Below are 16,327 nucleotides of genomic sequence, written 5' to 3' on the forward strand. Positions count from 1 at the left end.
GCATCGATTCACAAGCCTGGGGCACCAGGCAGGCTCTCTGGAACCCTTAGCCTTTGGGAATGTCTTGGATGCAACTCGGCATCTTCAAACCCTGACCCCAGCCATCCAGCATCTGCCCAGGGCCTGGGGAAGCTGTGGGAGGTGAGGGGTCATGTCTGCAAGCAATGTCACAGATTGGGAGACCAGCAGTATCAGTGGCAGCCGATGGCTCACTAAGATACATTGGGGACCTCTGCCAACATAGAGTGTCCCCCTTTGGCCTCTACCTCAGTGGCTTTCTCTTCTCTCTCAAGACTTGGTGTTATGCTATTGTAAATTTTAATATGATTAGCTAATTTAACATTGATTGATGTTTAAATATTTCAGAGCTGCATGTTACAGAAACAGGAAAATGAGCATTCACCTTACTCTTCATCCAATTCAGCAGCTTGGCACATTTGCTTTAGATAAATAGATCAATGGATCAATGGAGGAGTAGATTGTAGATAAATAAATGAAAGATAAATAGATGGATATCAATATATCAGTGTGTGTGTGTGTGTGTGTGTGTGTGTGTGTGTGTCGTAGATATAGACAGAGAGGGATAGAGAGGGAGAGGAAGAGAGAGAGCTCCAAATTAGCAGAATGAGTAGAATGATGGATTGCTCAACCAATTAAGAGCTTTCTACTTTGTTCTGACTGAATATTTAGAAGACTTATAGCCAGAAACTTTAGTTTGTTTGGGGTTTGTGGGTCTCTCCTGTAGCCCATGATAACTTTGAATTCCTAACCCTTCTTCTGCCTCCATCTCCTAAAAGCTGGGGCCATGCCCGTCGAGAAACAAGACTCTTTCTAACTATCTTTAGGTAGCTGCCCATGAATAAAGTCATTTTTTAACATAAATAATCAGATGAACAATTTCAAAAAATTAACAGAAATAAGTTAGTTTTATCCAAGTATGAGAACGTATTTCAATTCCACGATTTTTCCCACTTTAGTCCTTGCGGTCTGGGATCTGGTCCAGATGTCACTTTACATGAATTGGCATGTACCTTGAGCTCCTGTAAAGAGCCTATTTGGGGATGCCTTGAGCCTGAATCCACAGTCACTACCAAAACCTGAATGCATATAACCACCGCCTGAGCCCATGCCCACAGCCACTGCCCAGCCTGCGTTCACATGTGTATTACCTGAGCCTGAGTCCACAATGCAGTCATCAGCTGAGCCTGAATCTACACATCTATACAACTATGGTCTAAACCTGAATCTGTACGGCTCCTACATGCCTCAGCCTGAGCCCACACAGTTACTGCCTGATGTTGTCGCTAGATAGCCAGTGTCCAAACCAACATACTTTCTTCCAACATTCCCAACCTCCGACACCCAACCACTGAAAGACAATGTCTGCTACAGCCAGCTTGAATTTGCACCAACGTTATAGCCTTGTTCATCTCAATGTACAAATGGCCAGACATACTAAAGGTCAGTTTCACAGCTTCTCAGACTATGCAGCCTTCCAGACAGTACTCAAATTCTGCACGTTTGGGATGAATGTCTTGATTGATTAAATCATCTGTATAAGCAGTACTAATGCCGTCTCTAGGTGGTGAACACATGGGCCTCTACCTACGGGCTGGATGTGGACTGAGCTGAAGTATCTAGTTACGTCTGGTAGCTTGGACGGACCGTGTAGCCCATGGGCTGCGGATGGAGGTGCTGTACAATGCTGCCTCAGGCTGATGGGAAACTTCTGGCACAGTTCAAGGGCAAAGCCTTCTCGAATGGCAGGTGTGCAGGATGCAGCCCCTACGGTGGGCATCAATCACTGCATGTCTCACTGAGCCTAAGGCTCACCGGAAGCCACAGGCTTCTTTGAGAACAGTGGTCAGAAGTGAATGTATTTTTCTGTCCTTAAGAAAGAAGAGTCAGAGAGAGACAATTAAATAGAAAGAGAATATTAAGTGGATTATAGGGGAAATTTGACAAAAAGTTTCCTGTATTTATACATTTCTTAGGCCTGATAAAGTTCAGACTCCTGCTGCCTTCTTCCTTTCACCGTTTTCCACTTCAGAAAAGTGGAACCTTCAGGAAAGTGAGGACCTCTGCTTTTCAAGTGTTCATTTCAGGGCTGAAGATTCAGCTACAGAGCCCCTGCCTAGAATCCCCCAGTGAGGGGCTGGGGGCGTGGCTCAGTGGTAGAGCCCCTGCCTAGAATCCCCCAGTGATGGGCTGGGGGCGTGGCTCAGTGGTAGAGCCCCTGCCTAGAATCCCCCAGTGAGGGGCTGGGGGCGTGGCTCAGTGGTAGAGCCCCTGCCTAGAATCCACCAGTGAGGGGCTGGGGGCGTGGCTCAGTGGTAGAGCCCCTGCCTAGAATCCCCCAGGGAGGGGCTGGGGGCGTGGCTCAGTGGTAGAGCCCCTGCCTAGAATCCCCCAGGGAGGGGCTGGGGGCGTGGCTCAGTGGTAGAGCCCCTGCCTAGAATCCCCCAGTGAGAGCTGGAGTGTGTGGTTCAATGCCAAGTATGTTCAATGCTCTGGATTTCATTCTTGATAGCACAGTAACACACACACACACACACACACACACACACACACACACCAGCAGCATACTAGAGAGATGACTCTAGTTAAGAACACATACTGCTTTGTAGAGGGCTCAAGTTCAGTTCCCAGCACCCATATTGGGTGAGCTCGCAGCCGCCTTGAACTTCAGCTCCAGAGGATCCAACACTCTCTCTGGCCTCTATACACATGTAGGGTGTACATGTGTGTATATGTGTGCACATACACAAACAGATCAATAAATAAAACATAATTAACAAAATGATCATTCTAAGACCATTCTTGGCCCAGGGTGGATCAAGGACTTCCCTCAGTTTCTGTACCACAGCCCATATTAATTGTCTGTCTGTCTGTCTGTCTGATTATCTCACTCCCTCTCTCATTCTCTTCTTCCGCCCTCATTGTTGCTTTCTCTCTCCCCATCCCAACTGTTAAGTTTGAATCTGAACCACCCCCTCCCCATTTGTTGAATCCTCATGTTTTGAATGTTTGGTCCCTAGTTGCTGGCACTGTTTGAAGAGGTTCTAGAAATGTCAGGAGGCCTAGCTGAAGGAGGTAGGTGGCCTGTGGTATGTCTCTGAAGGTTATAGCTGGCTCCAGGTCTCTTTACAGGTGCTTTCTCCTTCGGTCCTGAACTCAGTAGCCCCCTCCTCATCCCCACCACACACCCCACCTCACCCCACCTCCATGACTTTCTGCCCCAGCCCACGGGGGGGGGGAGGGGGGCAGGGGGGGCAAGCAGCAAATGATTGGGTCCTCTGACCCATGAGTCAAAAGAGACCTTTCAGTAGCTTGTTTCTGTCATGTATCTGGTCACAGCAACACAAAAGTAACGTTCCAGGCCTCGCCATTCTCCACCAAGGCCCCAAGCTGATTCATTCCCACTTTGTGCACCCACGAAGACAGGTTCCCGATATCTCAGTATGCACTCTGTGTTCTGCCTTGTTGGGCTGGCCCCAGGGAATGTTTGCTAAGTGTGTGCACCTCAGAGTGACCTTGACTTTCAGTCAGCGTTTGAGACTTACTGATAAGATAGAGGGCCCAGGCATGCCCTTCACTCCAGGCTGCTGCAGGCCCAGGAAGAATCTTACATCTTACTCCTTCTCAGAACAGTCACAGGCATAGGTGGTGGGTGAAAGAACAGAGGGCAAGGTTTGCCCCCCAAGCTTGTGAATCCAGCAGTCAAGGTCCCTGAATCCTGTTCCTGTCCCACCTTCAGTCAGATTGGACAGGTCCTGAGCCGAGCCCTCCACTTCCTCAGATAACTGCTGGGCTGCCCTTGCTTTAGAGTCTCAAGGTCATTACCTGTAGATCTGTCTTTTGCTACTTTGTGGGTTCTTTCCTCTCCTTCCCCTTTCTACACCCTAGACATCTTCTATCGCCCCCTTTCCACCCTTTTGACCCCCTGTCGCTAGATAATAGAGAAAAGGGCACGGGAAAGGGACCACATTATCATTAGACTACTTCCTGCTGATGAGGGGCACCGAGTTCTTTGGGGTATTTTGTCGACATCAGGGTATCTAATTTCTTCTGCTTGTCTCTTTGCCCACGACTATGTGACAAACCGCAACCAACCAGCAATGGCCTAGCATCCAGATAACCTCTGAAAGATTTTGCCAACAGCAGAGAGTTTCTGTGATTATGTGATGTTTGGAATTCCGTGTTTTGTTTTGTTTCGTTTCATTTCGTTTTCCAAAGAAACCAGAATTCTGATTACGTCGTTCCAGCTCTGCCTCCCTTCTCTGCTCCCACTCTGGTCCAGCCTCCACCATTTTCTGTCTGTACAACCCAGCAACCTACTCCCTACCCCCATACACTCTAATCCCCAGACTTGACCAGAGGGAGCGTGTGAATGTTGGACTCAGAGAACTGCATGCTCAGAGCCCTGCTCTGACTTCACCTGCCCAGCCCAAGTCCCCAAGCACCCAAGACCCAGTGACATGGCCTCTTTGCCCCTGCCTCTAGGTCCCCTCTTCCTGTTCTACAACCACTTCAGCCTTCCCGACGCTGTTCCCACACGGAAGCAGAAAAAGGCCTCTGGTTCCCTGTCATTGTTTAGTTAAAGGTACCCTGGTATCCTCAGCTCTTCAACATCTTTACAAAATACAGATTCTGCCAGAGGGACTTGCCCGGAACCACAGCACATGGGAAGCTGAAGCAGGAGGATCTCAAGTTCAAAGCTAACCTGGGCTACATAGTAACACAATCTTAAAAATAAAATTGAAGCAAGGTATAGTGGCTCACACCTTTAATCCCAGCACTCCAGAAGCAGGCAGATCTCTAAGTTCAAGTCCAGCCTGGTCTACTTAATGAGTTCCAGGATAGCCAGAGTTACATAGTGAGAACCTGTCTCAAAAAAAATATATCAAAAATTGAGTTTTGTTTGTTTTTCCACTTATTTATTTACTATGTGTATTGTGTATGCATGGCATAGCACGGGTGTGGAGGAGGTCAGAGGATAACTTGTGGAACTTGATTCTCTCTTCCCATAGTGTAGGTTCCAGGAATCAAACTCAGGCTGTCAGCCTTGACCACGTGCACCTTGACCCACTGATCCAATTTGTTAGCCCATGTTTATCTTAAATAATGTATTGTGGTTTGAATCTGGGATGTACACACACACACACACACACACACACACACACACACAGAGGTTCACATTTTAAAACACTTGGTCCTCAGCTTGTAGCATTGTCTTCAAGACTGTGGAGAAGTTAGGAAGTAGAGCTTGGTCAAGAGAAGTGGGAGACTTGGGTGTCTTAGTTAGGGTTTTACTGCTGTGAACAGGCACCATGACCAAGGCAAGTCTTATAAGGACACATTTAATTGGGGCTGGCTTACAGGTTCAGAGGTTCAGTCCATCATCACCAAGGTGGGAACATGGCAGCATCCAGGCAGGAAAGGCTGAGAGTTCTACATCTTCATCCGAAGGCTGCTAGTGGAAGACTGACTTCCAGGCAGCTAGGATGATGATCTTAAAGCCCACCCCACAGTGTCACACCTATTCCTATGGGGCCACACCTCTTAATTGTGCCATTCCCTGAGCCCAGCATATATAAACCATCACATTGGAGCAGAACTGAGAAGGTTGCGCCTGGTCCAGGCCTATGCTGTTTCCTAGTCTGGGCCGTGTGGGCCACCTGCTACCCCTACGTCCACTGCAGTGGGCAGAGCTGTGCCTGCCTTCGCAGCCTCGAATCTCTCTGAAACTTGGAAATATACCCTTCCAATCTTCCCTCCCGTGAATTGTTCTGTCAGTTGTCCTGCTGGGTTGACAGGGCAGTGAAACCATGAACTGGGCCACTCCCTGGGTGCCTCTGAAGTCCAGGTATACACAGGAGAGAGAACAGCCTGAGGCATCTGGGGAGTCCAGAGATGCCATGGCTACCTCCGGTGGGGAAGCAGAGAGGGGAGCAGATTTCTCAGGGCCAGGGCTGTCTTGGGAGCTGAATGAAGAGTAGAGAGAGATGATCAAGGCAGAAAAAAAAAACCTTTGAGTCATAAAGAATGGGGATGGGAAGGGAATCTGAAACAGCCTGGGGGCTTAGGAGGGGACAGGAGGGGGAGGGGCAGGAGGGGAGGGGCAGGAGGGGAGGGGCAGGAGGGGGAGGGGACAGGAGGCTAGCGTAGGGGCTCTGATATTCACAACAAGGACATGTTACTAAAGACCAGGGAACTTTGATATGGATCCACAGGTCCATGCCAAGGGAAGTGGTCCTTTCTGGTAGGCAGAAACCCATCTCCCAGGTTTCTGAGGAATGCCACCAGCAATCCTTCTAGAGTCACTGTCCTCTGGGGTTTGGGAACTAACACACAAGATATAACAAACTTATTTTAAAATGTGAACTTGGCCCTCTGCTCCTCCCTGTTCCAGAGACAGTCCCATTTTCTTGTGCTGTGCTAGCCTCGTCCTGTAGACAAAATGGTGAAGGTCGGTGTGAACAGATTTGGCCGTAATGGGTGCCTGGTTACCAGGGTTGCCTTCTGCTCTGCGTCTGGCAAAGTGGAGATTGCTGCCATCAATGACCCTTTCATTGTCCTCAACTACATGGTCTACGTGTTCCAGTATGACTCCACCCATGGCAAATTCAATGGCACAGTCAAGGCTGAGAATGGGAAGCTTGTTATCAATGGGAAGCCCATCGCCATCTTCCAGGAGCGAGGTTCCGCTAACATCAAATGGGGCAATGCTGGTGCTGAGTATGTCGTGGAGTCTACTGGCATCTACACCACCACGGAGAAGGCCGGGGTCCACTTGAAGGGTGGGGCCAAAAGGGTCATCATCTCCACCCCTTCTGCCGATGCTCCCATGTTTGTGATGGGTGTGAACCATGATAAATATGACAACTCACTCAAGATTGTCAGCAATGCATCCTGCACCACCAACTGCTTAGCCTGCCTGGCCAGAGTCATCCATGACAACTTTAGCATCGTGGAAGGGCTCATGACCATCGTCCTTGCCATCACTGCCACTCAGAAGGCTGTGGATGGCCCCTCTGGGAAGCTGTGGTGTGATGGCCGTGGGGCTGCCCAGAACATCAGCCCTGCATCCACTGGGGCTGCCAAAGCTTTGGACAAGGTCATCCCAGAGCTGAACACGAAGCTCACTGGCATGGCCTTCATGTTCCTACCCCCAATGTATCCATTGTGGATCTGGAGAAATCTGCTAAGTATGGTGGCATCAAGAAGGTGGTGAAGCAGGCATCCGAGGGCCCACTGAAGGGCATCCTGGGCTACAATGAGGACCAGGTTGTCTCCTGCGACTTCAACAGCAACTCCCACTCTTCCACCTTTGATGCTGGGGCTGACATTGCTCTCAATGACAACTTTGGGAAGTTCATTTCCTGGCATGACAATGATGGTTACAGCAACAGGGTGGTGGACCTCATGGCCTACATGGCCTCCCAGGAGTAAGAAGCCCTGGACCGCCCACCCCAGCAAGGACACTGAGAACAAGAGAGAGGCTCTGGGTTGCTGAGGAGACACTGTCCCAACTCGGCCCCCCACACTGAGCAGCTCCCTCGCAGTTTCCATCCCAGATCCCCATAATAACAGGAGGGATCTAGGGAGCCCTCCCTACTCTCTGGAATACCATCAATAAATTTCACTACACCCAAAAATAAATAAATAAAATGTGAACTTCTTGGTGATGGTTCAGAGGGTCAGAGCACTTGCTGCTGCTCTTCCAGAGGACCCAGGTTCAGTTCCCAGCACCCACATAATGGCCCACAACCATCCATAACTCCCAATTTCAGGAAATCCAACACATTCTTCTGGCCTCCCTGGGTACATCCATGGGCAAACAAAATACTCACACTCATAAAACAAAAATAAATAAATATTTATGTATACTTTATTATTTATTTCTGGGCTGAGTGTGCATCTTAGTTGCTGGAGCAGGTATGAAGCCCTGGATTTAATTCCCAACACCACATAACCCAGGTATAGTGGTACATACCTGTAGCCTAAGCACTCAGGAAGTAGAGGCAGGAGGATCAAAAGTTCAAAGGCATACTCAGCGATGTAGAAAGGTAGAGGCCAGCCTGGGCTACATGAGACCTTGCCTTAAATTTAAATGCATGCATGTGCCTGCACACACGAGCACACACACACACACAGACACACATTCATACTCTTATACACACACACACACACACATACACACAGAAACACGTACACTCATATATTCATACTCATACACACACACAATTCTTTTTTTGTTTTTTTGTTTTTTGAGACAGGGTTTCTCTGTGTAGTCCTGGCTGACCTAGCCTGTCTCTCTGTAGACCAGGCTGGCTTCGAACTCAGAGACCTGACTGTCTCTGCCTCCCCAGTGCTGGGATTTATAAAGTTGTGCGCCACCACTGCCCTGGGTCTTCTACATTTTCTTTTCCTTTCTTTTAGACAAGGTCTCAAACTAGCTACAAACTTCTATGTAGCCAAGGATGACCTTGAACCTCTGGGTCTCCACCCTGCATCTCCAAAGTCCTGGGATTACAGGGTGGCCACCACATCCAGTTTTAGGGTGCTACTGATAGAATCCAGAGTTTCCTGCCCACTAGGCGTGCACTGTAGCCATGGAGCCACACCCCCAGACCCCAGATGTTTTTATGGCTCTGTCTTCTTCAGGCCAACTATTAGCTGCCCATCAGGGCTCCCTGGAGCCACTCTGGCCTCCTGGTTTCATTGTTTTTCATAACTACCACTTCCAGAACCACCATCCACTATGGTAGCTTCCAACCACAACAAGCTAAATTGACTTTTAACTCAACAAAACCAAAGCTTGCCCTCCTACATTGCACAAGGTCCGGCACATTTGGCTAGTGGTTCCCACACCAGACAGAACAGACAACACTCCTGTCACTGAAGAGTTGTTAGACAGGATGACGTCAAACAAGCCAGTGACTTTGTATTTCATTCTTTCTCAATGTCATATAAGGCTGTTTGGTTTGGTTTGGTTTCTTCATTTTCAAGGCAGGGTCTCATAGGTAGCTCTGACTGGCCTCAAATCTGCCACATAGACCAGGCTGGCCCAGACTATCAGAGATCTGCCTGTTTCAACCTCCTGAGTGCTGGGATTAAAAGCATACACAGTCATGTGTTGTTTTAAAAACAAAAATCCCAGCCATTTGATTTTGCCAATGAAGACTCAGGAGCCAGCTGCTGGGGTGGATACCCGCCAGCTCCGCGCGGCAGAGAAAGCACCCAGCTGACCTTCCTACTCCACTGATGTCCCAGAAGGAAAAAGTCCCTTCTCCATCTCCGTGGGATTTTGTGAAAGGCAGTCTGTGTTCTGGTTGAGTGAGGCTTAACCTCTGGAGACCCAGTAGTTATTCTACAAGGGACGGGCCCTTTGGCCATGCTCCCAGACACTAGACTTCTGACACGAGGCCCTCAACTCCATAATTCTCTGGCCATCAGTAACATATGGCAACGCCCCAAGCCCCTGGTATTCTGTCTGGACTCCACCCCAACAGTCACCTGGTAACAGCTAGGTGTGTTCCTCCCCATGGTTACTGGAAACTGCCAGGTAGGCCCGGCCCACTATAAAAGGGGCTGTTTGCCCCCTCCCCTCTCTCTTGCTCTCTTCTCTTACTCTCTTGTTCTCTCTCTTGCCCCTGGTTCACCCTCTCTCCCCATTCCCTTCCTCCCTCTCCAAGTAGCCATGGCAGGCCTCTGCTTCTATACTCTCTCTCTCTCTCTCTCTCTCTCTCTCTCTCTCTCTCTCTCTCTCTCTCTCTCTCTCTTCTCTCTCTCTCTCTCTCCTCTCTCTCTCTCTCCTTCTCTACAATAATACAATAAACGCTAAAACCATGGATTGCCTCTTCTCTTCTGGACCAGCCATGATGGAACAATGGGGCAGGACTTCCTCTAAAGAGCCACGCCCGTGTCTAGTCTCCCGCTGGAAGGCCTCCCAGCGCTCTCGTCCCGGTGGGACCCAGCTGAAGCTCTTCCCCTGCCCCTTTCAGCCCTGTGGACCACCACCGGCTTCTCTGCTCTTCCTCAACATCCCGCAGAGTCCATAGTATCCAAGACTGTCACCCTCAAGCTCCGCCCTGCCGGCTCCCTGGGCGACCCCAAGGACTGCCCTTTCCCATCCCCAGAGCGGGGTTCTGCAGCCTCTCAAAGCCCGACACCCGTCTGGCGGTTCCGTGGGAATGCGTGCAGTCCAACTCTAACACCGCCCCCACCCCCTGCACCCCCAGGTCCGCCGTGCCCAGCGATCCGAGCGCTGGGCGGGTCACACGCTACTTAAATCCCCTTCAACTCAAAGACGCTCCTTTCTCTTATGCTCCCTGGTTGCTTGCTCTTAACCTAGGGTTGACTTTATTTAGCTCTTGGATTAAAGGGGTGTGCTAGGGCTGAGCTACACGGCAACTACTTGTTTACAATCTTGGGGTTCACAATGTGACCAAATATTCTGCAATAACCATGGGCAGCTATGGTTTTTTTTTTGTTGTTTACGGAGCTGAGAACGGACCTCAGAGCCTTGCCCAGGCTAACCCAACCCGTAGAGGAAAGAGGTTTTTGTTGTTGTTGTTGTTGTTGTTGTTGTTGTTGTTGTTGTTGTGTTACTTTAGGTTTTTGCTTGTTTTTGAGGAAATGTCTATAGTTCAAGCTGTTCTCAATCTCATGATCCTCCCGAGTGCTGGCATTACATTATACTTATTTTGGTTTTCTGAGACAGTCTAATAACCCAGGCTGGCCTTAAACTCACCATCCTTCTGCCTCAGGCACCCAAATACAGGGATTACAGATCACTGTGGTTTGAATGAGAAATGACCCTCACAGGCTCCTGTATTTGAGCACTTGGTCCCCAGCTGGTGGCCTTGGGTTGGGAAGGTTTGGAACCTTTAGGAGGCGGAGCCCCGTTGGAGGAAGTATGGCGCTGAGGAGGGCTTATTCTCATTATCTCCCCCATTCTCTTCCCTCCCGCCCCCACCCACCCCACTCCCACTTACCCCACTCCCACTTCTTGCATACAGATAAAAATAGGACCTTTGCCTTCCTGCTTCCCCCATGCCCTGCTTTCCCTGTCATAGAGACTCCCTACGGAACCAGAACGCTGAAACAAAGTTTTTATTCCTTAAGTTTCTTCTGGTCATTGAGTTGATTGCAGCAGAAGAGATGCTAAACCAGCCGCCATGCCTGTCTTCTCTTTGCATTAACCAAACATAGAGGCACCCCATCCATCTGCCTCAGGACCGAACCTGATACTGTCGCCAATAAGTGTCCACTCACTCTCTAAGGGGCCTCAGGGCACACATGCAGCACACATGCAGCACACATGCAGCAGATGAACGGAAGCACAGAAAGCCCAAAAGCTTTATTGCTCTTAGCACGCTGCCTGACCGAGCGCTCCCTCAGCACAGGCAGCTGCTGATGTCCAAGGTCAGAGGCTCCAAGAACAGTCCGGACTCCCTGACGGAGGTGGGCGAGCCTTCAGGAGGATGTCGTATCCTCTCTTTCAAAGACTAATGTAATAGAGCTGGCCATCACAATGCATCCCACAAGGATGCTGGCGAGGCTGAAACCCAAGGCCAGCATGGAGTTCCTCTGGGCACGCCTCCAATCCCCAACCATGTTGGCTTCCCGGGTCTGCGGAGGTGAAGGCAAGCGGGCAAGATGGATCCCAGGAGGAAGAGGGGGAGGGGAGGAGCATCCCTGGAGAATCTGTTATCAGGACTGGAAGGTGAGGAAGAAGCAACCAGGAGGGACACGGGGTGAGAGCGTGGGGTGAGAGCGTGGAGCTAAGCGGGAGCCAGGAGTCGCGGGATGGTGAGAAGGGAGGGGAATACCCCCGTGGGACACGGGGATGAAGATGGTACCCACCTTAAGGGAGAACAGCAGGGCTGGGATGGCCAGCAGGACGCAGAAGCAGAACGAGGTGATGGACAGACAGAGATAATCCTTCGCTGGGGGGGGCAAGGCAATCAGCATGACTGGCCCTGACCCGGGTAATCTCTGATAGGCCTGTCGCCCTGGTATGCTCTGAGCTTCCAGGTCCTTGATTTTGGTCCCAGCGGCCATGGATCCTGGCCTAAGGAGAATGATCTGGGTGAATAAAAGCTGTGCACAGAGGGTAAAGAGGGCATCTGAGCTCCCAAGAGAGCCTGAGGCAGGCCTGCTGGCCTGGTGGCTTGTCGTCACCCGAACGCTCAGTGGAATGAGTAAGGAGGGCCGGACGTTCAAGACCCACCTGATCTACAAAACGTGTTGAAGGGCAGCCTGAGCAACTTTGTAAGAAGACCCTGCCTCAAAGAAAAGAAATTCAAGTTAAAAAGAGGCTGAAGATTTCTCCCGGTGGTAGAACATATGGCTATGTGTAGCCGTATGTTCGTGAGTAGCTGAGAATGTGACTCTTGCAGTAGCAGGAAGGGGCTGTGTGTACGACACAGCACCATCAGAACCTTTGCCTAAAATCCACCAATGAGGGCCTGGAGGCGTGGCTCAGAGATACAGCTCTGCAAGCATCTGGGCTCAATCCCTACTCTCAAGGAAAGAAAAATAGGGGCTGAGGGATGGCTTAGTGGTTAGAGCGTTGACTGCTCTTCCGAAGGTCCTGAGTTCAAATCCCAGCAACCACACGGTGGCTTACAACCATCTGTAATGAGATCTGACACCTTCTTCTGGTGTCTCTGAAGACAGCTACAGTGTACTTTGATATAATAATAAATAAATCTTTTTAAAAAAATAATAATAATGGACCTACCAAGCCAAATGAGGCACAAAACACAGATGATGCCATCCTAAGCCAGGGCTATGGCACCATCTAGAGTCCACCACACCTCCATGTTCCTGTGGAATAGTTTTGCTGGCCCTGTATCCCCTCCCCATGCTCCCTGGAATTCCCTCCCTGTCTTTCTCAATTACTTTTTCTTCTTTTAAATCCTATTTTATCACATACAGACACACCCACACTTTCCTCCCTCATAGCCCATAGCTAATCACCAGCTCAAGGTCTGTAGATCTTCTCTTTGCTTCTCAGTCCCTGACCTGGCCTTGGCAATCTGAGTCACTGGGCGTGGTCTCTCTATTGCCCACCACTTCATTATGATTGGCCACTGTCTAGTGGGTGTGCCTCCAGTGCTTAAATCTGATTGGTTCAGTGTCTCTAAGGGGCATTATCCAGCCACACCTTGTTCTTCAAGCTCTTGTGTTTGATGCTTTGAACCAAGATCCTGGCTTACAGCGAATGGCCCTTTTTGTTATTTCCCCCACCCTGCACTTGAACTAGTTAACTCACTGCCCATTGTGCAGGTCTCATTCCCAGGCTGAACGTAAGCTATTAGAACAGTGTGGCTGATCACATCATGGTAACATCCTGAGATTTATGCCCAGGCTGGATCTTCAGGGCCACACAGCGAGTCAAGCCAACAAGACCCTGGCTTTCCTAAAGTTCACAGTTTATGGAAGAGAAAAAGAAAAACTATCAAATGAATTAATAAAATTAACTTTGAGCAGATTTGTATGGTTTGAATTTAAAATGCTCCCCTCTGAAGCTCCCATTTTGAACCCTTGGCTCCAGGTTTGTGGCACTTTGTGAGGCCTGGGGCCTGGAAAGTGGAAGTAAGTCTCTAGGGGCAGACTTTTGAAGGTCATTCCCCAGCTTCAGTTTACAATTATAGCGTCTGTTTTCTGTCTGTGGCCACGTGAACAGCTGCTGATGCTGGTCCTGCTGGTGTTAATTCTGCCAGTTGTGTGGCACCGAACTGCACTTTTTCCCAGCTAAAGGATTCCCTCCTGGAAGGAGCCAGGGTTCTTGAGCTTTTGAGCAAATAGAAACTCACATGCCTGAGAGAACCAAAACTTGGAAGACTCTTGAGGGCCTCTCCCCAACAGACAAAGAGTAAACAACTATAGACAGAGGTAAGCTTCAGCCCTTGCCAGGTCTCCGGATAATCTCTGTGGGAATTAAAACCAGGCCACGTTGGGGGGGGGGGGTTCACCAAGACTGACTCTGAAACAAGTTTATTGCAAGCAATTAGACTTTTTACACCCTTATCAGAAACAATATGATGCCAGATGCCAGGAAGAATACAATTGTAGTTGTCAATGTTTGCAAGCCATACAGGTTACACAAGATTCATATCCAAGACTAATGGTTATGCCAAACTTCTGTAACAGGGCTTAGCACAGCTTTGGCACAACTGACTCCATGATGGAAGTACCACAGGCAGCGCCACCTGTCAAAAACGAAAACAAAGACGTAATCCATTGAAGCCCATCTTTCCAGGAAGGTCTCTAAACTGACCTTGCTTTTTGGCCTCTGTAGTCCTATGCTAGGTAACTGTTCTTGTTAACTATAGTGTGTCAACCCAGAATATTTCTGTGTTCCAAAACTCACCCTGAGAAAGGCTTGGGGCTGCCTTGGGATCCTGAGCACCCAGTTGTAGTCTCTGGCCAGCTAATAGAGATTCCCTACTGACTGAAAGGCATGTCTGAGCTGTCTTCCCTAGTAAACCCTCCACAGCACTTCTACAGGATTCACTGACTTCTAGGGAACGCAGGCAAACACAGGAGCCTAAATGTTCCACTGCCTGAGGGAGTGCATAGGTTCCTCAGGAACAGAAAGCCACACAGTGCCTCAGGAGCCATAGACTCTCACCTGTTAAACCTCTGACAAGGGCCCCCCAAGGCAGCTAGACCTGGCTGGCTAGCGCAACGATTCCCAGAGGGAGACACTACTGAAACACTGCAGAGAGATTTCTTGAGCCGTTGAGCTCTGTAAGCTGTGCAAAGAGCTCCCTGTAGTTAGTTGGGTTTTTCCTTATGCAGCTAGCTCCCTTGGAGTCTTTTGGGCTCCTGGTAACCCTTCCCTCACACTCCCATTAGTGTATTAGAAACTGAGTGTCAGCTTTCTGTGTTATAGGGCCCCGGACATGAGCTCTGAAGTGTCAGACACATCTGCAGTTTTTATGGTTCTAGATGGTACAACAGAGTTATTCTGTTTTCCATCTGTCATCAGTGGGCTAAATTTACTTGCCTGAGTATCTCTGTATCAAGAGTTTCTTAACAGAAATTGAACCAGTGCTCAGAGCATTTACACGGCAAGTGTCTCTCTTCTCAAGGAAAACTGGGTGGGGTTCTGGCTGTAGTAAGTGAAAAGCAAACACAGCCTAAACTAGTGTGTGTGTGTGTGTGTGTGTGTGTGTGCGCTGCCTGCTTGCATGTCTGTGCACCACATAGGTATTGAATCCCCTGGAATTGGAGTCACACACAGTTGTGAGCTACCATGTGGGTGCTGGGAACTCAGGATCTCTGCAAAAAGCAACAATTGTTCTTTATTATTTTTTTTTAGATTTATTCATTTATTATATGTAAGTACACTGTAGCTGTCTTCAGACATTCCAGAAGAGGGCATCAGATCTTGTTATGGGCGGTTGTGAGCCACCATGTGGTTGCTGGAATTTGAACTCAGGACCTTTGATAGAGTAGTCAGTGCTCTTAACTACTGAGCCATCTCTCCAACCCACAACAATTGCTCTTTTGTTTGTTTGTTTGTTTGTTTGTTTGGATTTGGTTTTTTCGAGACATGGTTTCTCTGTATAGCCCTAGCTGTCCTGGAACTCACTCTGTAGACCAGGCTGGCCTCGAACTCAGAAATCTGCCTGTCTCTGCCTCCCAAGTGCTGGGATTAAAGGCATGTGCCACCACTACCTGGCTAAAATAATATTTCTAATTACTTTTTTTTTTTTTTACAAATTAAGAGAGGCAGGAGAAACAGTTCAGTGGTTAAGAGCACTGCTAATTTATTTCTGCAGAGGTTCAATCACCACCATCATCCATATTGTGGCTCGCAACCATCTGTAATTACAATTCTAGAGGATCTTCTGCCCTCTTCTGGCCTCTATAGGCACTGCATGCATATGGTACACAGACATATGTATAAGCAAATATCCATATACATAATGAGTAAATAATTTTAAAAAAAAGCATCAAGGGCTGGGCAGTGGTGGTACATACCTTTAATCCCAGCACTCTATATGAGTCCCAGACTAGCCTGGTCTACAGAGTAAGTTCCAGGACAGCCAAGGCTGTTACACAGAGAAACCCAATCTCAAAAAACAAACAAAAAAGTCAAGGAAAATATTATAAGCAATACAAAATATCTAAACAAAATCATGGAACTGGAAGAGGGCCCCATTGGTAATGTGCTTGCCGGACAAGCATGAGGGTCTGAGTCCGGATTCCAAACACTTCCCAAAAAATCCAGGTTTGGGAGTACATGCCTGTAACCCATTGCTGGGGGTCTGTACTCAGGAAGGCCCCTGGGCCAGCCAGACGA

The 16,327-nt window shown here is 48.9% G+C and overlaps 1 pseudogene; it reads left to right on the forward strand.

Annotated features, from left to right (window-relative positions):
- The first annotated feature begins 6,448 nt into the window (after positions 1–6,448).
- LOC127682836 (glyceraldehyde-3-phosphate dehydrogenase-like) lies at positions 6,449–7,452 on the forward strand (annotated as a pseudogene).
- The last annotated feature ends 8,875 nt before the right edge of the window (positions 7,453–16,327 follow it).

The sequence above is a fragment of the Apodemus sylvaticus genome, chromosome 1 (assembly GCF_947179515.1).
Source record: "Apodemus sylvaticus chromosome 1, mApoSyl1.1, whole genome shotgun sequence".
Taxonomy (NCBI): Eukaryota; Metazoa; Chordata; class Mammalia; order Rodentia; family Muridae; genus Apodemus; species Apodemus sylvaticus.